Source organism: Cyanistes caeruleus, chromosome 1, assembly GCF_971803275.1.
Source record: "Cyanistes caeruleus chromosome 1, bCyaCae1.hap1.1, whole genome shotgun sequence".
Classification (NCBI taxonomy): domain Eukaryota; kingdom Metazoa; phylum Chordata; class Aves; order Passeriformes; family Paridae; genus Cyanistes; species Cyanistes caeruleus.
In genome coordinates, this window is record NC_141701.1 from 31,473,888 (window position 1) to 31,497,346 (window position 23,459).

The window sequence follows — 23,459 nt, forward strand, 5'->3', positions numbered from 1 at the left end:
GAATAATCTGTGAATCCCAAGTATGGGTCCCTGTTGTACAAGGGTTTAGCTTCTCAGACACTTCAGGAATGTTTTGGTCCTAGCTGTCTCTAGATAGTGTGCCTAAATCACTTCTGAAATTGAGAAAAGGCACTCAGACATTCTTCAAAGTTTTGCTCCAGGTCAGTCACATCTTTTAAAAACAAAAGGAATATCTTGATTTGTAACCAGAAACACTTTGAAACCAAGAGGAAATTCTGGAATACTCACACACTCCCTGAAATTTTCTCTTCTGCAAGAAAATCACAGACTCCTGCCAGAGCTCAGTTCAGGTTTCCAGCTAATTTGAGGTGTGGCACACTGAAGGAAGTATGATTTATAGGAATTCCTTCATAAAATTTAAATATACAGCAAAATTCTATGAGCAGTTAACTCATGCCTTCTTTTTCAGGAATAGCGATATTACAGAGACATTGTAATGTATATTTTATTTTTTCAATAAAATGGTTTGAAATATATCCATTATTATTAACTTCTTATTCATAACTTTCTCAAACAGGTATTAATTTTTATACCTTCATTAGCTGAAAAGAAAAAAACAGTAGAAAAAAATTTCTGTCTATGAAAACTAGAATGAACTAATGCTGTTAAGAACCAACAAAAAAAATATTTAAAGTTATAAGGAGTTGCTGCCGCCATAGTCTCTTTGAAAAATGGCAGATTAATAATCACTAGAGAATATAGAGATCAAGACATTTCTAATTTCTCCTTCCTCAACTCTTAGTGTTTTTAGTTTTAGTTTTCTGTAAACACCAAGGCCAATCTGTAGTTTTCAGACTGGTTCTCCCCACACATCTGTAGAAACCAAACCAAAAAATTCAACCAACCAGCAAAACAAAACAAACAAACAAACAAACAAAGCAAAACAAAACAAAACCCAAAATCAAATAAAATTTAAAAAAAAATAAAACACCCAAAGCCCAAAAAAAACCAAGAAAAACAAAACCCCATAAAACAAAAAACCCAAAACAAAACAAATAAAAAAAAACCTACAGAACCCAAAATTTACGAACCCTACCTAAAAAAGCAAGCTGATTAAAACCTCTGAAGTATCAACAAAGAAACAACAAAGAAACCCCTTGGTTTCAATGATCTCATCTAAGTAGTCATAGTTTTCATTTTAAAGATACTTGATTAATTTGCTGCTCCTCTTTCCAGAAATGTTTTGACCTTTTTTTTGTAAGAAATGTGTCTTTATAAAGCATAGCAGAATCCTTCTTCACTGAAATGTTCTGACAAAGGATCTCTGTGGATATGATGGTTAAAGAGTTGAGCAAACACCCACTCTTGAATTGGTGATCAGCTGAAGTGCTCCTTGCACTGCTCACCTTTCACACCATGAGCTGTGTGACATTCCTTGCCTCTGCCATGCCCAGCTGTGGACACCATTCACTCTTCAGCTCATGGACACTCAGGAAGTTTTGCTTTCCATCACAGTCACAGAGAATTTGTTTGAAATGCCCAGTGAGCCATAAACCATTAGCAACCCACACTCCATGTCTGGAAGACCATCTAGATCAATAATCCTTTCAGTTATTCTAGAGGAAAAGAGGTCTACTTTACCTAAGAGTTATCTGCATGACAACTTTTTATGCACATATGCAGCTTCGTTTTTGAATGTTATTGTGACTTTTGTCACTATTTATTCTGCTTTTTATTTCTTTAATTTTCACAATCCCATCATATCCTAATATTTTGGCCAGATCTGTGTTCATGTGTCCCGTAGTGTTTTCATCTCTTCGTATCCTTGAAATCTTCGTGAAATATCTGAATTTACATTTGAGAAATGATTTTTCATTTTTTGGTGCTGTAATGAAGACCTCAGAGAAGTTCTTTACTGCCAAATACATGTTGTATTAGCACTTACACAATGATAGTTCATACAGAAATGTATATATTTCTATATAAATATATATATCATGCATATAAATGAAAACAGTGGAAGTGGAACAAATAACACTGCTTACTCTTTACTATTTCATCCTTTAATAGCTCAGCTGTTTTCTCTTTTTTCTTATAAGTAATCACCTTTCCCATCTGAAACAAATTAACTCCTGGGGAGGATATGTTCTGAGAGCTTTCATATGGTCCTTGTTACCAGGGAAACTACTTCTTTTGTCAGTATGTGTTCTGAAGCTCACAGACAGTGTAGATTGCTTTGTAACATCAGATGACAAGAGACAGCAAGGGCCAACTAGTTTGCATGTGGTTTCTGAGCAAAAAAAATAATTAGAGACTCTCACAACACCGGCCAACATTACTTATCCTGGACAGCTCTTCAAAACAGAGGTGTGCAAAGTAGTGTGGTTTATCTATGTATTCAGCTTCCTGCAGGTTGATGAAACAAATATTGTCCTGGGGGCAGGTGGGTGGGGGATGCAGTGCCGAGCATCTGTCGGTGCTGGGGAGTCCTCTGCCGGGGACAGAGTGTTGGGCGGCTGCTGGACACTGCAGGGCCCAGGTTTAAGAGGTCTGGAATAAGCTGCCAGAGGAAACCACTTTCCCTTCAGCAGGCTCTTCCTGAGTAGGTGTATCTCATTTTGAAGGTGGTTTGTAACACTTATTTTGTTTCTGTCACTACACCGTGAGTAATTTTCCAAATTATTAAGCCTAAGACTTCCAATTTCTAATGGAATATAGTACCTGAGAGCATATCCTTCTGATGAAAAATGTGAGGGTTTTGGAAAGATGGTCTGCTTTTTTATTTTCAGCAAAAAAATCCAACAGGTACAGTGAGGAAGTAAAGCAGAGCAACACACATACCTTGTGATAATTTCTGCTGTTTCAGAAGCTTCTCTGATTTACATTTTTAATCTGTAATGAGCTCAATGCCCACATTGCATTGTGGGAGGTATTGGATTTAAAGTGACTAGCAAACAGGATACAGAGTTGAGCCAATAATGAGAAATATCAGTGCCATTAACAGCTTCTGAGATCTCAGCAAGGCTTCTGTTTTCAAAAGTCTATTAATAACAAGTCTCAGTGTATGTCTTATGTCTTTACCAGTCTGCTTTTTTAACCATGTTGCTATGTCTAGCATTTTATCCACAGGAGCTGGTTTGTTTTAGAAGTGAAGAAAGAATAGATTAATGAAGCTAGAGCATTTATTTTGTTGGGGATTTTTTTAGGAAAGAATAAAAAAGGAAAATAGAAAAAAATCATCTGGCTAATCCATTTTCATTCTTTGGAAGACTTAAATAATACAACCAGAAACACTGGCTGCAGAAATGGAAATATCAGTTTAGTTTTAATCATAATCATTCCACCATTATTACAATAGTCCTGACAAATTGGAATTCAGTCTTTTTGGAAAGATATGCATGAATGTAACTGAAGTTTCAGTCAGAAACACCTAACCATGAATGTTGACTATGAGAACAGGTCACAGAAAATGTAGCACATTGACAACAGACATCAAACAGTCTCCTTTGGAAAGCATCTCTACTACTAGTCTGAGCAGATCACCAGGTAATGGCCATTCAACAAGCTGAATATAGCCAAGAAGGATAAATCATAGACAACAGGCCAAGTGAAATAACTGAGATCATTGAAATAGCAGAACAAGTGATTTAAAAAAGCACTGCTTTTACTTACATTGTACCAGATGCATTAAATACTATCAGGAAGGCAAAGTAGAAACCAGAAGCATACAGCCTAACCAGAGTTTTTATGCATATGATGAGAGTTAGTCAAAGAAATCCAGCACAACTGGAAGACAAATTTATGGATGTATTTGGTATAATGGCACATAAAATATTTTCTTGGGATTGCTTAAGAGCAATACAAACACTTTTCTATAAGGTGTTTATGTTTCTCCAAGGCACGTTCAATGGGCCTGATGCAGCAAAAAAATACAGGCATGTTCTTACATCTCGTAACTATATGCACAAGAAGTTTTAGATAAACTCTCATTGCATCTGCTTCCAGTGGGACATAAACAAATGCTTCCTTTTTTTTTTGTGAAAACAGAAATTATTTTACTTTCTGCTAAAATAACAGACTTGTGACAAATAAAATACTCCCCTTGGAACACTGGGCAAAAATCTGAAGTAAAAGAGTCTAAAGCATATGAGAAGCTCAGGTGAGCTTTTCCTTGGATTCTGCAAAATCTGTGTTTTCAGGTGGGGTTTGCAGCTAGCAGGTCCTGCAGGAGTTCTGCAAAAGCAGAGCATTTAGACCCTGAGGGAAGAGAGGAAGCTCTTCCCAATCTCTTTCAACAGTGGTTTCCCTTGTCAATTAAAAGGATGCCAGCTACTGTCAGCCAGGAGTCTGTCAAGCCCTTAGTGTAAGATGCCTGAAGGGAGGATGCAGATTAAAGCAGTGTAAGAAAAACAGATGTTAGAGCATGAACTAGAGATGTTCTGAAATTCAAAGAGGTTGTTCTGCCTTAATGTGCTTAATTACAGAATTCCTTGTTGCTGTCATTAAAATTGAACCCTGCTGTTAGCTCATTCATCTATGCTCCAATTTCCATTAAAAAATTTCAGTTCTCTTAGGGGTGGTAGGACCACCTAGATTTGCCAATCCCTGAGATGTTACATCAATAGGGGAAAAAAATATTCTCTTTATAATTCTGAACTATTCAGTGATCAATGCAAAAAGGAAGTCCAGTGCTTAAATTCCAGGACTAGGGATTAGATGATCTAGATTTTATTACATTAGATAGATCTGTGATGAAAAACTAGCTCCTTTGAAAACCTTGAAAGTCTGGCTATTAACTTCAAACGACCCACGATTTCTCCCTTGCTGTTAAAGTTGGAGTTAGTAATTCAGGTCAGCCTTTTGAAAAGGCCTCAGAACTACAGATCTTACAAGAACACAGAGCATCCCAAATATCCAGCAACCAGCACCAGTGAACCCTTTTATGCAAATTCTGTACCCCTTTTTTTTGTACTCTCTTCATATGCAGAAAATAAGAAATCATTTTAGGTTTTATTGAGAAATTTTGTTTTACTGATATTGGATCATTAATCAACAAAAATAATAGTAATAAAAAATTTGAAATATTTTAAAAACTGCATGTGATTAATCTTCTTGTGCTTCCTCTCTTCCTGAGTTAGGTCAAAACTGTATTTTCAGTTTTCTACATAAACTTCCAGTTTTCAAGTTACATTCATGTATAGAATGTAAAAGGGGAGTATTTTGTTGAAATCATTCTCTCTAAAATATATTTGAAAACTCCACTGAATAATTCCTTTCCATAAAATTGAAACTGGTTTATTTTATAGGGAATTTAAAAAATAAACTCACTGTTTTTTTCTTCATCTTGTTAAAACAGCAGGTTTACACATTTTTTTCTCAAAATATTTTATATATATACAATCATAGACTCCTTTAGGTTGGAAAAGACCTCCAAGATGAAGTCCCACTATTAAATCAGCACTACTAAATACACACTAAACCATGTCCCTAAATGCCACATCTACATGCCTCTTAAACACCTCTAGGGGTGGTGACTTCACGATTTCACTGGGTAGCCTGTTCCAAAGCTTGACATTTCTTCTTACAGGAAGAAATTTTTCCTAATGTAAAGTCTAAATCTTCCCTGATCTTCCCTGAGCCTCCTTTTCTCCAGACTGAGCAACCCCAGCTCTCTCAGCTGTTCCTCATAAGACCTGTGCTCCAGACCCTTCACCAGCTCCATTGCCCTGCTCTGTCTTTCTTTAGTGGCAGGCCCAGAACTGCACACAGTACATGAGGTGTGGCCTCAGCAGTGCCCAGTACAGGGGACAATCCCTGCCCTGCTCCAGCTGGCCACACCATTGCTGATACACAACAGGATGCCATTGGACTTCTTGGCCACCTGGGCACAGCTAGATCATGTTCAGGCGCTGTTGCAGCATCCCCAGATCCTTCTCCTCTGGGCAGCTCTGTCCCCAGCCTGTGGTGCTGCCCGGGGTTTTTGGGACACAAGACAGGACCCAGCACTTTGTCTTGTTGAGCCTCTTACAGCTGTCTGAGCCCATTGGTTCAGCCTCTTGTCAGATCCCTCTGCAGAGCCTTCCTGCCCAGCCAGGTGTCATCTACACACAGTGGGTCATCTATGGGTGTCCTTGATCCCCTCATCCAGATCATTGATAAGGATGTTAAACAGGACTGACCCCAGAAATGAGCCCTCAGAAACACCTATAGTGACTGGCTGCCAAAGGGCTGTTCACAACCAAGCAACATATCCAGATAGAATAACCCCGGCTACTTCGAGTCATAAGAAAGGAAAATCAAAGACAATATAAACCTAACATTTCAAGTTTCCAGAAAACAGAGTAAAAACACTCAAGATTTATTTTTGCTGCATAAATATTTAAATCAAATATAGACCTGAAAAGGTCAAACTTGCTCCTCCAGGAAGCCAAGGAACAATCTGATTTCCTTTTTAGATTTTGAATAAAGTTATGTGAACATGTCAAAAATGTGGTTAAGGATGAGAGAGAGAAACACCCATTCCTGTGGAGTTACTCTATGGAAGAGGACTGGAGCTCCTGAAGGCACTTGGATGGACTTCTACATGCCAGAAGTTATGAGTCGTGTCTGAGACAGAGTGAACCTGGAGACAAATGCTGCTAGAGCCACAGAACCACAAGTATTTGTGTCCATTTAATATAAATATCAGTTTAAAAACACTGATTCCAAAAAACAGCATTATATCATCTAAGAACTGCATTATCATAATGTGCTTTTTTATAGAACAAACTTGATAATTTTATAGAATTTTATTTGACTTTATAAACTTTTTATTGCCCCTCCTAGAACATTCACTCAAATATTATGAACAGTCTTTACTGTTATTGAATAGTGCTTTTCAGTTCTCCAGATTCATTCTGATTAAGTACAAAGGCTGCATGGTGTCATATTTAAAGGAATTTAGTGTTTTTATTAAGGAACCTAATAACTGATCTACTCTTAAAGTAGATCAGTTCATTCATTGTTATATATTAAAAAAGGTGATCAAGATTTCAAATGTTCTCTGTACTTAATATTAGGACCAAGAACGAAATATTTCTGGAAATCTGTTAGGAACCTTAATGGAAGCAAAGAACTGCATTTCATTTGTACCATGTGAGCCAATTACTTTTGAAAATCAGATTTTTTTAGCATACTCTCCATATATCAGAGTGAGCAGTACCTGTGACTGGGTATTGTAAATGACTTGTTTTGGTTAGCATTCCTACCAGCAAACCATGTGCTAGGGTACTGCTGAGGAGTGAGAACAGTAAGGTTAGTTAGCAAAGGAGTCAAAGAAGATTATCTTGAAAATTCACGTATTCCAATATCTCTTGAAAATTCAGATATTATTAGAAACATATGAAGAACAGTTTCCACAGCTTGTTGTCACAAAAAATTACAAATGCTGTTTCAGAAAGTGTTTTTGCAGTTATAGGAACCAGGTACAGAAGGAGATTTCAAACTGTTTATTTATTCTTTAGTTGAAATACAACTTAAAACTATTTTGGCATGGACTATCTGAAGAAATACGGCATATTTGGATGGCAGTGCCCCTTGAACAATGGCCAGACTGTTTTGCTGGGAGAAAAATACACAGAACACAGCAGGAATCAAACTGAGCACTGCAGCTTGAGACAGATATTCAAAGAATTTATCAGGTAGCTGAAAGAAAATGGAAAGAAAATGAGGAATCTCCATAACATCAGAAATCTCTATTTTAACAGATCTCTGAGTATCATTGCTAGACTGTGTATTCCAATCCAGTACCTTCAGACAAAGCTCCAAGTCAATGGTAAGGAAGGAACAAAAAGGAAAGGTGATACGCATAAAATCCACAGACATTCCCTTGAAAAACCCATCCCACCAACCCCAAAACCTTATAAATGTAGCTGACTCCCAGCATATTTGGTTGAAATCGGAACAGAGCTATACCTTACCTGCAGAGCAGCTTCCAGATATGCTTTTCTGTCTGCATGTCTGAACAAATTGTACCAGTTTATCCACTCTGCACCAGGAGATTTATTAGTAGATCACCATAATGGATTTACAAATTTATGATAGCTAGGGAAAAAAGTTTTTATGGAGTGGTATTAGGGTTTTTATGGAGTGGTATTAGGGCCTTCAGGACCAATATTTTACATCTAATCTAAAGGTGCTTCCAGTAGTAAAATATCCCATGTCCAAGTTGTTACTCCAGACATGACATTGGTCCATTTTTGTATCATTTCTGTACACTTCTGCACATCCCAGAAAAATCTGTGAGTTGGTCTGCCTCTGTAGATACAATGCTGAATTTTGCAAGTGATCTTAGTGAACATTATGTTGGTATGGTCAGTGAACAAAGCAATACATTTTCTTCTCTGGTGTTTAAGAAGGTCCTGCAAAAGTTAGTCAAAAGAAGGTGGGAGAAGAAGGGTCACCCCATTCACTTCTAAAGACACCAATAACAAAAGAGAAATCATCAAATGAAAAACATAGCTAATTTAAATTTTCCCTTCTCTGCTTAAGTGATATCTGTAACATTTTCATTAGCAAAGCTAAACTTACATTGAAAAAAAGAAAAGAAACTGGGATCAGAATTTGTAAAATTGTGTGTTATTCAAACAGGTCATTTAGTTACAAGAATGTATTCCACAAATCTGGAGATTCATTCAGAGATGCTATTAACATTGTTCAAACTGCTAAAATATGGGGTAAATATTTTCAACATTGACAAAACAAAAGAGAAACATTTTCTTCACATTTTTTCCCATCACAGCTTTCATGAACCTGCCCAAGTACAATGTAGAACAGAAGAGAGCTTAGGAAGAGCTTTTACTTTATATCAAAATCTTTCACTTTATACTCCATTGTTTCTTATAAGATGTGGCCTGTTACCTCAAAAATATATTCACCCTGATTTTTCTTTTATAATCTTCCAATAGCTAGAAATCTTCATCACCTTTCTTGAAAGAAAGAAACAATCACCTTTCTTGAAAGAAAGAAACATCACCTTTCTTGAAAGAAAGAAACAATCTTTCTTCTAAAGCTATACTTTTGTTCTAAAACAACAAACCACCCCCAAATTTTATATGGCATTTCATATCTTAAAAGTCCTTCTGTAAGTAGTGTACTCTCAACATCCTAAACCAGCAAAGCTGCAGTACATTTGATCAATCCTAAAAGATTGCCTTACTACAGAGATCCATTCCTCAATGAACAAATATAAGTCACCTATCATTTTCCATAAGCTATTTGACAACTGATCTCAATGTAGGGTAGTAAATATTTCAACATCTGAAGGTTTTCTCTGAGAGACATGATCCTAAGACATTAAAACTTATGGAAATTATCTAGTTAGAGTGAGAGCAAGGTATCTGCCCCACATTTCCATTCTTATCCTGTTTATCCAGTACTCATTTCTTCTGTTTTAAACCATGAGAAATTGACTGTGGCACTGACGATTCCACTATGTGCATACAGAGAATTTCTCCAGAAATAAATAGGCCTTATAAAACTTGCAGTTGCAAACTGCCAGCTCCAAACTTCTTTACCCCCACTCCCAAAGGTTCCTCAGACTCTCTGCTCTGCCTCCACCTCTCCTCACATCCCTGTTTGCCTCCTAGCAGCATTTGGCTGAGCAGGTTGCGTGGTGTCAGCCCTGTTTAGTTTCCCAGGCAGGGCAGAAATGTGCCAGCATCTCCACTGGAGAGAGGTGGGAAGCCCTAAAATTTTATAATTTTCAGAACACTTAAATGAAATTAATGTTGTTGGCAGTTCTTCCCTTTTATAAAATTGGCTGAAACTACTGGATGTATTCAGAAGCCCTCACAGGAATGACATGTATCCACCCAGATTTGATTCAGAGGTACAGTGCTCCTATAAATCCCTTTTTCTTCCTCAGCATGCCTAATAGTATCACAGGCTTCATAACCCACATGTGTGCTGCCAGAGAGGCCTGCTAAATAATGTCCTGTCTGAACAGCAGCTGCATGATGAGTTTATATAGTAATCTGAATAACATATAGGGAATGTTACTGCAATCATGGAGTTCATTGCATATAGATGTAGATCTACAAACAATGATATGAAGACAACTTTCTCCAAACCTAATTTTCTAACCAGGTTGTCTGTCCTCTGGTTGATCTTGTCAAGCAGAGTTCTGATCTCACCTATGCCAGCACATATGATGCAGTACTTCCATGTGATTTGATGAATATGTAATAATCAATGAGAATAGATTCAGATTCTGTATTTTTAAGGAACAGTATTTGAAAGAGCACCGTTAAATTACTAAATGAAATTATCAGGTTTGACCCTCTGTAACTCATAGGTAAAATACCTTTCAAATTCACTGAGGTCTTGGATTTTGTCCATAATCCATACTTAATTTCACCAAATGCTATTCAATCAGTAAATTATGTCAGAAAATGCCATGTAATTGATCCTCTAGAGAAGACTTAATGGGAAGAAGAAAACAGGTTAGAGTAGTTGAATTTTTTTTCAAATATTTGAAACTTATTAAAGGTTTGCACTATTAAACTTATCCATATAGTGAAATCCTGAATGTAATGCACCTTTCACTAGAGCATCAAGATTTAAATCTGAAGATACATCTCACTGTATAAATATACTGCAGCCTGATAAAACTGAAGAGTCAAAATGAAGTATCTGAGAGGCATTTCAAGCTAAATGGGATTTACCTGGGTTAGGTCAAGAGTTTTCCCTTAATGTCTGCAGCCATAACATTGTACTATGGTATAGTGACCACAGAGAAGTGCTGGGTTTTGCTGTAGGATGGTAAGCTCAGGCTGTTTGCTCTGTGTGCATGAATAAATGGCCATCTGAAAGAGAACATTTTGTGTTCTACTGAGGAGCTTCCTTGTTGGCTTGTAGTCCCCCCTGCATTGCTGCACCTCTCCGGGTGAGCATTCCCATTATCTCTTCCAGCTGTGTTTTCCCCAGTATGAAAGAAAACTCATCCTCGTGTTCTGCGTGAAGCCACTCCACGGAGCGGCCAAAGGTGGTGAGCACATCCTTTCCAGCAGTGTTTCATGCAGCTTTTGGAGAAGATTTCTCGAGCATTGAGATGATGCTGGCTTCCTGGGGGCACAACCAGCACCTGGCGATCCACCCAAGGGTCCCACTGCAGCACCACTAGGTGTCAGCGCAGCCCCACGGATGAAAATCTAGTAGGTGACAAAGGGACAACAGTGTAATTAGCAGAAATAGTTTAAAATGTGTTTCTCTTTCCTTCCTATTGCTTTTAAACCACTTTTGTATTTTAACTATTTTCCTTCCTTCCCCCCTTTTTTTTTAATTTTCAAAATTTGATAGTCCAACAACCTGGCACCCTTGGCACTTTTTGTAGGCTAGCTATGATGTTGGAGCAAATGCCATGTTACCATTACTTGGTCTTTTTTTCCACTCATACTGAAACTTATTCCATAAAACTTGCAGAATCAAGCACAAAGCAGAAACATTAAGCACACACAGCAATCCAACTTGAACATATTTCCCTAAAAATATAAGTACACCTTATTCCTTTTTGATTTGGTGTAATAATCTGTTATCTTTTTTCATGCATGTTACACTGATTTCATGCATGAGCAGAAAGGATGGATGATTTATTAGGAGAGTCCTATTCATTGTGCCAAGCAGACTTGTGTTTGAAATTGATATGTACTTAAAGAAATACAATATCTCAGGTCACAGTTATGAAAATACATTTCTGGTTGCAGCTTCATTAAAGGTTTTCTTTTAAAAAAATATAAGCAATAGAGATCTTAGCTGCTGCTCGTCTTTGCATTCTACATAAAACATTACACTAATGAATGCTTTTACCAGAATAATTTTCTACAGCTTCTGTTTCTGCCTTTGTATCGATTTCCATTATTCATCCATAATTATGGTACAGAGTATTATAAAATGAGATTTGATTTTGAAGCATTGCTTGTAACTGGTGACCCTTCAAAGTTTGAAAAACTGAGGCATCAGTTTAATTACATTTGTCTATCACCAAATATTTTTTGGAAATATTTTTAGTAGGACTTGAAAACCCATTAAAATATGATTAAATTGTGAGGCCTGTAGTTCTGCTCTAATTAACATCTCCTTGCTGTAATGATAAATCACCATTCAATATAGTGGTGAGGATATTTCTAAATTGTAAGCCCTGAGTAATTTGAATGTTGCTGCCAAGATACAGCCACCCAAATTAATAGAAAGCTGATTGATGACACTTTCTCTGAATAGAGTGCTGAAAGTAGGAGCAAAACCTCTGTGAGTTAATGAGATGGTCTCTCTTCCTTCAAGAAATTCTTGCCGTGCAAAAGTCAGAGGTTTTGTTTAGTGACTGGTCAAGTCCTGGTGATGTTTTACTTCCAAAGAGCAGGCCAGTGGTAGATGTTAAGACTTAATCTTAAGAAGAAGAACTTCTGTTCTTCTATAGCTTTTTTTTTTTTTTTTTTTTTTTTTTTTAATAATTTAGGCTTCACAATGAGCTGCAAGCTGACATGGAAATGCTGGATAGTTCTTATGACCCACTCAAAGACTAGAGTTAGATTTCTCTGTGGGTAGTTGGAAATCCTTGTGTCCTTCCATCTACAGTTCTGAAATATAGCCACTGAACTGAGAAGAAGCTGTATTTTCTACTCTTGCATACTTTCATTATTTTACACCATGAAAGAGTGTTGTTGTTTTTATTTTTTTTTTTAAAGGGCTTGGAAATCATTATTATTTTCACTATATCAAAATATTAGATATTTTCACTTTAAAAATTAAATTTAAAAATTAATATCACCAGTCTGGCTGTTCTGAACATGTAAAGATATGAAATAAAAACTTTTTTTTCACTGAAATAAAAAATTTCTTTGATATGCTCTGCACTGATCATTACCATTTAGGAGAGACCTTGTGGTTATAACAGATATTTCTAGGAAAACATCAGTTCAGTGCTCAGAAGCTGTGAAGAAGCAAATTGAGTGTTGAAAATTATTAGAGAAAAAATAGAGAATAAAGCAGAGAACATTATTGAAACACTTTATAAATCCATGGGGAGCTCAAATCTTGAAGAGCGGGTATAATTCCAGTCATCCCATTGCAAAAGAAAAAATATAGTAGAACTGGAACAGGTATGGGAAAAAAAAAAAGGGGAAAAATACGACCAAAATTATGTGAGTTTTTCATAAAAAGGGTCAACAAACATACTGCATCTCTCCATCCTTTAAAGATATGAGGGAGAACTTATAGAATTCTGCAAAATCATGAATAGCATTAAAAGTTGAACAGAGGGCAACAAAATACTGTCTTATACCTTACAAAACCTAGATACAATAAAAGAAACAATACAAGAGAAGCTCAAAATAAGTAAAAGGGTAAGATCGCTTCAAATAAATCTCCTTTAAACTGTGGAAACCCTTGCCATAAGATTTTATATGGATGTTAAAAGTTGTAATGGTTTGAAAAAAACATTTGAAGAGTTTTATGAAAAAAACAAACACTGAGTGGTCTTAAATCTGTGGATCCTTGTGATACCTGTGTGTTTTCAAGCAGAGCTTTGCCTGTGGGGAATCCGACTGTCTGAGGCCCATCACGTTCTTTCAGAGCAGTGCATTCAAAGGCAGTTCATTGCAAACCAAGCCACAGAAGTTTTAATAACTGTGGCCAGGTCGTATTCTGCCAGGAGAACGTCTAATCTCATGTCTGGTCATAAATTAAAGAAGACTTTTATGGTGCTTCTTGTCATATGGTGTAATGAGAAATGCAGAACCACACTGAGGCTGCCTGCCACCTTAAGAAATGAGAGCAGCTGTCCCTCAAGCAAGAACTTTATTACTGTGTTGGTTACTTGTCCAAAATGTTTTCCTCTGCCTATCAATATTGCTTTTATTGTGCCCAAGTTTAGTTCAGCCAGCTGTTCCTAGTCATAGCACTAACCCCTCTTTGGTTCCGGGACAGCTGGAGAGGGGTAGTTTATGGCAATTTGTTTTATTGGTTGGAAATGAGTAGAAAGTTAATTTTACTGAATGAGAAAGTGATGTAGAGCTGAATGTCACAATGTATCTCTAGCTCTTGTGTCTCTATTGAGCATGACAGATTCCCCAGAGGAGCTGTACAGGTATGGTAAAAGGACTGAGAGGAAAGAGAGTTTGTAGCATTTCCAGTCCAACACTTCGGAAGTCATATCTACTATTCCCCTCTGTAAAACTGACAGACAGTAGTGAGGTTCAGATTTTTAAGGTTTCTGTCTTCAATATTGTCTTTTCCATGTCCTATAGAGTAGCCTTATTTAACTCTGAGTCTTTTAGGTTTTACTGGTCCCTAAAAATCTAGGACATCTAATATAATTTAAAAGGATAGGATATTGTAAACAATTTTTAAAACTTTAATGATAAACAACCTATCACAACCTATAACAAGGCTGTTCTTCCTCTATCTACCTTTCAGACAAGCAGAAGGACAACTACAAATCCTTAAATTGCTATAAACTCATTTCTTTGGGTTATGTTTGCCTCCCTTGGTGCACCAAAAGTGCTGAACTCAAGTGAGTTTTTAATTTTGCGGGGTTAATAACCATCAGTTCAGTGTGACTCTCATAATACTGCTGGCTCTAAAGGTGTGTAAGTGACCTATTGATTTCCTTGGCATTTTGTGGCTTGTTCTGATATGAGCACAGCGTTTTTTGAAGTCATCTTGGTGCAATGACAAACAGTCAATATACTCTGCCAGTGCTCTGTTATTGAAACCTTTTACCCAGTGGTTAGATAGTATTGCCTGGAAAGGTACTGATTGAGCCATGCTGCTGGTTTATACTGAAGGCTTTTCCAGAAGCTCCTCACTCAGCTGTGAATGTTTCATGGAGCATTCTTTATTTGCTTAGCCTTGTTCTTACCCTTAAATTGCACATTAAATATAAATCTGCATCCTGATACATCACAAAGACAACGCTGTACTTCTAGCAGGCAGCAACCCAGAGAGATGATGTAATGTTTTTGGAGTGTCTAAGCTCCCTGGAGCGAGACAGGTTGGAATTCCCCCCATGTCAAAGATCTGTCCCCCCATGAGATATAAACACAGGTTAGCTTAGCCTAAATCTGGTGGCAAGCAGTGCTGCACACGCTGGCAGAACTCCTTTCTGTCCTCTAAAGGATAATAAATAAATAGCTCCCAAAATCTCAAGGGTAACTGTTGTAATGCGGTTAGGAAAAATGGTATGACCCAAAACATATACCCCTGAAAATGTAGAATTGTAAGTTTCTTTCCCTTATCTTGTTCTCCCCAGTTCCCCCTATTGACTGTGTGAATTCCCTCCACCCCTTTCCCCCATCTCAAAAAGAGAGGCTTATGGATACCTCTTCCTCTTTCCCTCCTGCAACTTCACTCTGAAAGATCTCAAGAAATAAAGCTGCAACTGCCATCTCAGCAAAGGGAAAGAGCCTTGTTCTTAGGTTCTTTTTTGATAAGCTGAACTATCTCCCTGTCTCCCTGGCTGCTGCGGGGCGGACAGTGGTGGCAGAGAGGCAGGGGACAGTAGAAATTTTAGCAGGTAACCTGTCCGGTTATCTCATGATGTGAGAAAGGACACAATGCTGGTTTGCCCTTCTGCAGAGCTCAGCTTTTCTGCCCCAACAGGATATCACTGTGTGAAGTGTGACCTCCTCTACCTGACACTTCCTTGAGTCTGGGAAACAGATTCTTTGCAGCTTAATCCTTACCACTGACCCATGGGTCTTGCCCCTGGTGCTGACTCAGCTTTGTCTCACTTCACCTCCTCCATTGCCCATTCCCCTCAACTTGCATGTCAGGAACTGTGCAGCCCCTCCTTTTCCTTTGACATTAGTGATAGGGAATGTAATTTCTATCCTAGCCAATACCCATACCAAAACTTGCTATCGCTAAACATTTTTGTCCGTACTGTGCAAATGATTTAATTGTACTGGAGGTCTGTGAGCTGTCTGGGAGGGGAATATCAAAGACCAGGTGACACTGAGTCACCAGTCTCCAACTGTTAGCATATGAAATCCCCTGCAACACCCCTGCCCTTCAGCCACTGAGCTCACATAAACAAAAGCTCTACTCACAGTTCTTGTAGAGGGAAGAGCTGAGAGGAGAAAGGGAAAAGGATGGAAAAATAGAGCTTATCTTCAATCCCTTCTCCTCTGACATCTCTCAGAATCAGGAAGTAGAGGTGCAGGGCAGCAGAGTGCAGGGCCAAACCTCTTTGTGCACAGGGCTTAAGGGGAACCATCAGCATTGGTATTACCAGTCCTGCAATAGAAATGCAGACATTGTTTTTTTATTTTGCATCACAGCACTACAAAATTGCTTGTGAGGTTTTTTAGTGCTACTCCAAGGCAGAAGTCCTGCACGGAGTGGAGAAGATTCAGCTTATGCTCTATTTACTTTCATTTTTAAGTAAGACCATAAACAGTGTTGAAAGTAAGGCTACAAGTCCACCTCACCTCACTCTTCAGTCTCAGAAACAGCCATATCTGTATTTTTCCCTATGTTTTATAATAAACTCTGTAAGCATGAATTACCAAAATTCTTTCCCATGAATCTCAGAAAAGAGTAAAACCTTCAGGTAGAAATCAAATCAAATGGTCTTTCAGAGAAGTATGTAAGAATTGATTCCTCCTTCAGGACACCTCTCAGCTGAAAACTCACTGCAGAAGAATAAAAACTCATAAAGGTAATTTAACAGACCATTCACAACTATGAGTCTGAACTTCTTACCATTAAGGACAGTAAGGAAAGTAAGGAAAATGAACAGTAATTGCTTGCCAATGTGAAGTCAATTAAAAAGTATCAAAACTACACAGATACACGCACTTAGGGGTAAACTGGCCTTTGACCATACCAGCTTCTAGCTACTTCACACTTGAACTCATCCCCATGATATTTAAATTGTTTAAGCATATGCACATGAAAATAAAATCCTTATCTGAATCATCTTAATTTTCTTGAAATATCCCATATACAGATGATCTTCCAGTAAAATTGATTAGGATTACGAGGCTTCTATTCTTTGAAATTCCTACCTAGTCTAAAAAACACCAGCTAAAACGAGGAGAGTCTGTCACTGAGGTGATAAAACTGACAGACAATTTAATTAACTTGGCCAATGAGAATTTGCTTGCTTGGACAATTGGAAGTGAGGAAGCCAGCTTGCTTTTAGTATCCCAGCAATAATTATGTCTATTATTATAGTCAGGACACGGTACTTTCCACTCACTGTCTCTACGAAAATGGATGATGGGGATTGCGTTAGAAATAAATGTTATGAAATGTGTTCTCTGGAACAAGTAAACGTTTCATATGGTGGAGATAAGCTGTACAGAGCTGTGTGAATCACTGAAACAAAGCGGCCTCTCTGTTTGCATGGAGAGCGAATGATGACCAGGTGTGTCTCAGCTGGAAAATCAGAGCAGGAGCGTAGCCTACTGGCTTCTGGTAAAATTGCATTAGCAGTAATTGCTTTTGAAAGAGGCTTTGCTGTTTAAAATTTTACATGAACTGCAAAAAAATTTCCCTCCTTTAAACTTTTGAATGTTGTCCTAACGGAAAATCAAAAATAAATGTTTGATCCCCTAATTAGTGAGTTACTAAATCTACCGCTAACACTCCACACTACATCCTGAATAAAATCAAAGTTAATTTGCTTATTTTATTGCTTATTTCAAGAAATATCATGACCTATGTGTTTCCCTATGACCCCATGAAGTTAAAGGCTTGATTAGTTTTGCATCTTAATAAGTTAGAGCAATATGGTCATCCACATACAGATATTCTGGGTAGGATAGAAGGAAGCTGCACAAATTCATATTGAATTAATTCATCAAGGGAATTAAAACTTATAAAAGAAAATTTACCTGTACTCTAAGGCTTTAGCTGAAACTGCATTCACTGTCTGTGTGTAAGCACAAATTATGAAATATTGCACAAATGATGAAATATGGCAATAATAGCTCAGAAGTCAGGACTAATATTTTGCTTTTGTGGCACCCTTTTATTCATTAAGTATGATTTCTAGTCATTTCAGCTTTAGAAGACCTTAGTTCTTTTCTAGAACAAAACTTGTATTTCTCCTAAGAAGAGCTTGAATCTTCACAGGGGATGGGTGCAGCACTGCACCACACACTTCTTAGATATGATGGCTGTCTCATCTTGGTACTGTGGCATTGTATACCTCTCTATTACCTCACAAGAACTTCTTTCTTCTCTTTAAACAGAGTTTGCAGAGACCATCTGGTCTTTATTGTTTGGCCTTGCATGTCTGTGAATCTGTCTGTGTCGTATGTCAGCTGCCTCTGAAGGAAAACAGCAGAAAAGGACAGTGCAGTGCCCACACACAGACAGCACAGGGCTGGGTGCCTCAGTGCATCCCTCTTCAGCAGAGGCAGCTGAATGAAGTCAGGGGGCTGCACACCTCCTAAAAGATCTAGGTGTTTGGTCAAATCTGGGTTTGGGGTGCTTCTGTGACCAGGCTATGAAACATGACACAGTATCAATTAATATTAATTTCAACTACCAAAAACAGCAGCAGCAAATGTATTTTCTTTGCAGAATGTTTGCTTTAACCTTGAATCATCTAAACATATACAGCCTATACATGTCAAGGAGCAGAGTTACATGCCAGCCAGAGGACCTTCAAAGTTGTTATCAAATCTCTCAGAGTAGATGGGAGGCTGATAACACGCTTGTTGTCTTTGGCTTGTTTCAGTTTCCTTACTTTCAATCTCATTGCTGATCTCCAGCAGCTTCTCTGCTTGCAATTCTTATTTGACCTTTTTGTTGCAAAGTTATTGTGGAGGCTTTAAATAGTTCTTTATGAGATCTCAGTGGGTATTTCAATCTGAAATTCAGGAATAGTCCTTGTTATAATCCTAAGAATCAGCATATACAAGCTGACCTGCAGCTTAGTGTTCATTTCAGTCCCAGATGTCTATTGTCTCTCACAGTAGGTACAGAAGAGCACAGTATAAGGAAGAAAACTGTTTATTAAAACTGCTGTGAAACAGGAATTACAGGGTTAGTGTGAAAGTTTGAATTCTTCAACTGAAATGTCCTTAACATTATTTTGAACTTCTTTGGTAACTGTTAATGTTACAATAATAAGAATTCATTTCTTTTGCCCAACAGAAGTAATATTATGTATTTTACACCCAAATTGCTTCTAAATCAGTTCAGCTGTAAAAAGCTGCATCTTAAGAATAGGTTCTAATTTTTCTCTTAGAAAATTATCTGCAGATTGAAAATGCATTTGTGCTATCAGAGCTTAGATAGACTAATCATACCCCCAAACTGCAAAAGAAAAATGGTTCAATTTTTTGTTTTGGTGGGAAAAAAGAGACAGACTGTGCAATTAGAGCTTGTAATGAATGAAAACCTGAAGATTACATAGCATTCTGATTTTTTTTCCTGATGTTGATTTGCAATTTATTTTCCCAGATTAACTCAAGCAAGTACACTAGAATTACATCCACTGATTTCCATGGAACTTTCCTTTGAAGAACATTATTAATCATTATGAGGAAGAGAAAATAAAGAAGAATAACACGTAATATTTGGAAAAAATAAGAATATATGGACCAGAGTGGTGTTTTTTGTTGGTTTTTTTTTTTTGGGGGGGGGGGGGGGGGCACTGCAGTGATGACCATTAAAGTGAGAATTATGGGAGAATTTCTCTTTTAACAGAAAGATTCTGAAACCTTGTATTCCTGCACAGCAAGATAGATAAGCTCTGCTATAAAAATAATTATTGCTGTTGCCACTCTCCACATGGTCCCACTTTTATTTTTATTTTTAAATTGACACCTTTCCTTCTACTATTCATTCCATTTCATCACCAGCTCATGATTTTTGCTTCCCATTTATCAGAGAAAAAGAAAAGTTATTCTCATAACCCGGAGTTAAGCTAGAGGGATTTGTATTTCTATTTTGCCCAGTGTCACTTAGACAAAAGCTCACAGCAATAAAACACAGTTTGTATTGGAACATGTAGTAGTTTGTTGATCATTTGTGATACAGTAAATGTGCTTTCTTTAAGAGTTTTCAGTTGCAGCAGCAATGTGAATATTTCTTTGACTTTATATGCTTCACCTCTAGCACTTTCTACTAGAATTTTCCTGTGTGTATGAAAAATAGGCACCCTTTAATCACATTTCTAAGGCAATGATTTGCAATAACACAGAGGCACTGAATCAGGTGCATTGTCCATCAGCTGTGAAATCTTGGATGATTTCAGGCAGAGTCTTGTAATAGGCTAAATTAGCCACAACCTATTTTACTAGTTACTGCATGTTACTCCACTTTAAATAGAATTGGGCTATTTTATGGCAGCCACACACTTTATCTCCACTTTTTAGCTAACCCAGGAAGTGTTGTATAGCTAACATTTCCTTCTGTTTCCAAAGAAAATACAACCCTCACCTCCAGGCTAAGACATTCTGATAAGCATCTTAGTACTAAGGAGCATGAAATTGAAATGGACCGAGTGCACTCTGCCCTCTTACCCAAATGAGATCCAGAACATTGTTCTGACTTTCTTATTTCCATCTCCAAACCTGAATGGCAGTTTTAAACATTATCTTATAGGGTAGGCCTCATAGAGCCCTTAAAATCACTGTACTTCACATTTCATTTCAATAGTGATTAGCAAAGGACTCAAAAAGTCTTTGTTGACCATAAATTAACATGAGCTACCCAGGTTTTGGTACAAAAATATATGACTAGTAGCTCTGTTCAAACTGAATGGGATAAATCCCTGGGGATGTGCTTATCAAAACAGGACCATGTGTTCTGCATTATTAACTAAGGGCTGTTTACTCAGATAAGTCAATATGTAGAAAAAATTCTGAAAGAACATTTTGTTCCACAAAAAGAGTTGAGCTGAAAATATATTCAAGCTTTAGCTTTCATATTGGTCAACCTTTTGTTTTCATCTTTCATACCAGCGGGGTAGTGGAAATCCCATTTCCCAGATAGCACAAGCTGGCTGAGAGCAATCATTTTCTTCATTTCATTTAATTTCTTGTGCAGAATGGGCTAAGGATATAGCCTGGAGGCACCCCAGGGTTCGATGCACTAAGATGCCAAAGCACTAAATTGAACAGGAAATTCAGAATAAAAACAAATAGCAACAAAATCTATGTGAAATGCTCAGACAGTAATTCTAGTACCTCAGAGTACTCAGCATTATCTTTCTCCTGACTGACAATAACATACATAAAAAATATATAGCAGCAGCAGGGTCATGGGGCCATTTCTATAGTCAACCAGAGGACAGTTAGAGATGATTCTGATACTCATTTCTTTGTGTAAGGTGCTCTCTCTCTACATATTCCCCCACATGGCACATAATATTTCCCTCTCTTGGAGGATTTCTATAATGAGAATAAATTGGCTCAGGGCAGAGAGTGAGTGCCACCTTTCCTTTGCTATTTTGTGCTTGACCAAAGGGAACATAAAATGCAAATGATTCAGAATAGAAATGTTTTGCTCACTTTTGGCTCATATGATTTGTAACACATTTTCCACCTGTGAAAAGGAATATACAAAATCTATGGCATTTAAGAAGCCACTCATGAATTTACTTTGCTTACAGATTTGCACACAATACTCTTTTAAGTGCAGCTCTAGGCAGAGAAATGTCTTAGAAAGTTTCATCATACATTACGGTGAAGAGATAAAATTTAAACAACTGGAAATTGAACATAATACTTTGGTATTATTGTTAATATTTTTTTTAATTTTTCTTGTTGGTAATACAAATTTTCTGGATGGTAAGATCACTTTTAAGGCCAAATCAAAAAGTGATCTTCAAGAGGCTTCAGTAAAAAGAAAGCAGTGCGCAGTAAGTTTACATTAAGTCAGCTGGGCAGCTGAGAATAGCCTGATCACTTCTAGAAATTATATAAAGAAAAAGTACTTCAAGTTTGAAAGCCTCTGTAATGCTGACATTTGGATGTTAAGTAGCATCTGCTTATGGCAGTGCATGAGATAATTAAAACTGATATCGAAGACCACAGTCTTGTTAGCAAGTCTGGCAAATTCATGTCTGGGTTTTGGGTTTTCCATACTATGGAGCCTCAGCTTCCTCTTCATGGCAATTGCTGAAAGAAACTTAGAATCAGCTAAATTTATTCATAGACTTTACAAGAAGCACCAGGAATTTTTTTACAACCGTTTTGTTAAAGAATTTGGATGCTTAGACTGATAAATCATAGAAGTGATGAAAGCAAAACCTAATTTGGTTTGAATTTTTTGTCAGTATTTTTCAACTAAACAAACCGTTTTCCTGTTCATCTCTCCTAAGACAAAGAACTACATTTTAAGTACCTGGAAAGGGTCACTAGGTGCTTTGCTAAATCAAACCTTTGACATGGAGTTAGGTTGTAGTCTCATGTCTATCCTACATTTTGTCGTTCACTGACACAGTGTAACCTCAACAAAAGCATTATTCATAATTTCTTAATAAAAGTTACACACAGACATCTGTAAAGTATTTGAAACTGATGGGTATGGCAGACAGCATAGATGTGCTATAACATGTACACAAATGATGCTAACAGCTTTGTAAAGTTTTGGCCTGGCAGTAAATCACAGCATGAGCTCTCTCCCCTGGAGCTGCACCAGTGCACGTGTGCCCTTGTGTCCCTCCTCTGCTGCAGCATCGAGCAGGGCTTGTGAGCAACAAGCTGTGCTGCATATGCAGGAGATTGCTTTAGCAGTTCTTCTGTCTGGGCTCCACTTAACCCCTCAGTATTAAACACATAAATACTTCCGTGAGAGCACAGGGAGAACATGGAGGAAACCAGCTTTATATCTGAATTTCCTTCCATAATACCCTTGAATTTTTCCAAATAGTTTTCACTTAAGCCTTCTTCTGTTACTTTGTCACTTTTCATGAGGTCGACTCTTGAGTTTTTGCTGTGGAATGATGCCCTTACTTCAGAGAAAATGTAGAACACAAGCCACTAAAACACTTGTATTACTCATCTGTTTTTACCAGAACACAGAAACTGTTTCAAAGACAGTAGTTCTAATTCAGGGAAGAATTTTAGGAAAAAAAAAAAAAAAAAGAAAAAAAAAAAAGAAATAGAAGAAATAGGCAATGTATCTCAAATAAAGAGCTATTCCATGAAGGAAAGAAAAGGGGGGAAAATGTAACAGCAGACATTTGTCATGAGCTTTTACTGGAGAGACTGGTAAACTACTTTGCTTTGAAAGGGAATTCAAGAGAACCCTCAACTCTACAGAGCAGCTGCCTGTGCTTATAGAGAATCGTATCTGCTCCCTCTTGTGGCTGCTTCCGAGGGATTTTTCCTGTCAATATCAGGCAGACCACAAGTATGAGAAAGTGAACTCTGAACAGAGATCCTACACTGTACTTGCACTGCATTTGCACTCCACAGGTTTCCTTAGGGACCAGTTTTCCCCTAATGTCATAGAAGGATAGAATCATAGAATGGTTTGGATTGGAAGGGGATCTTGAA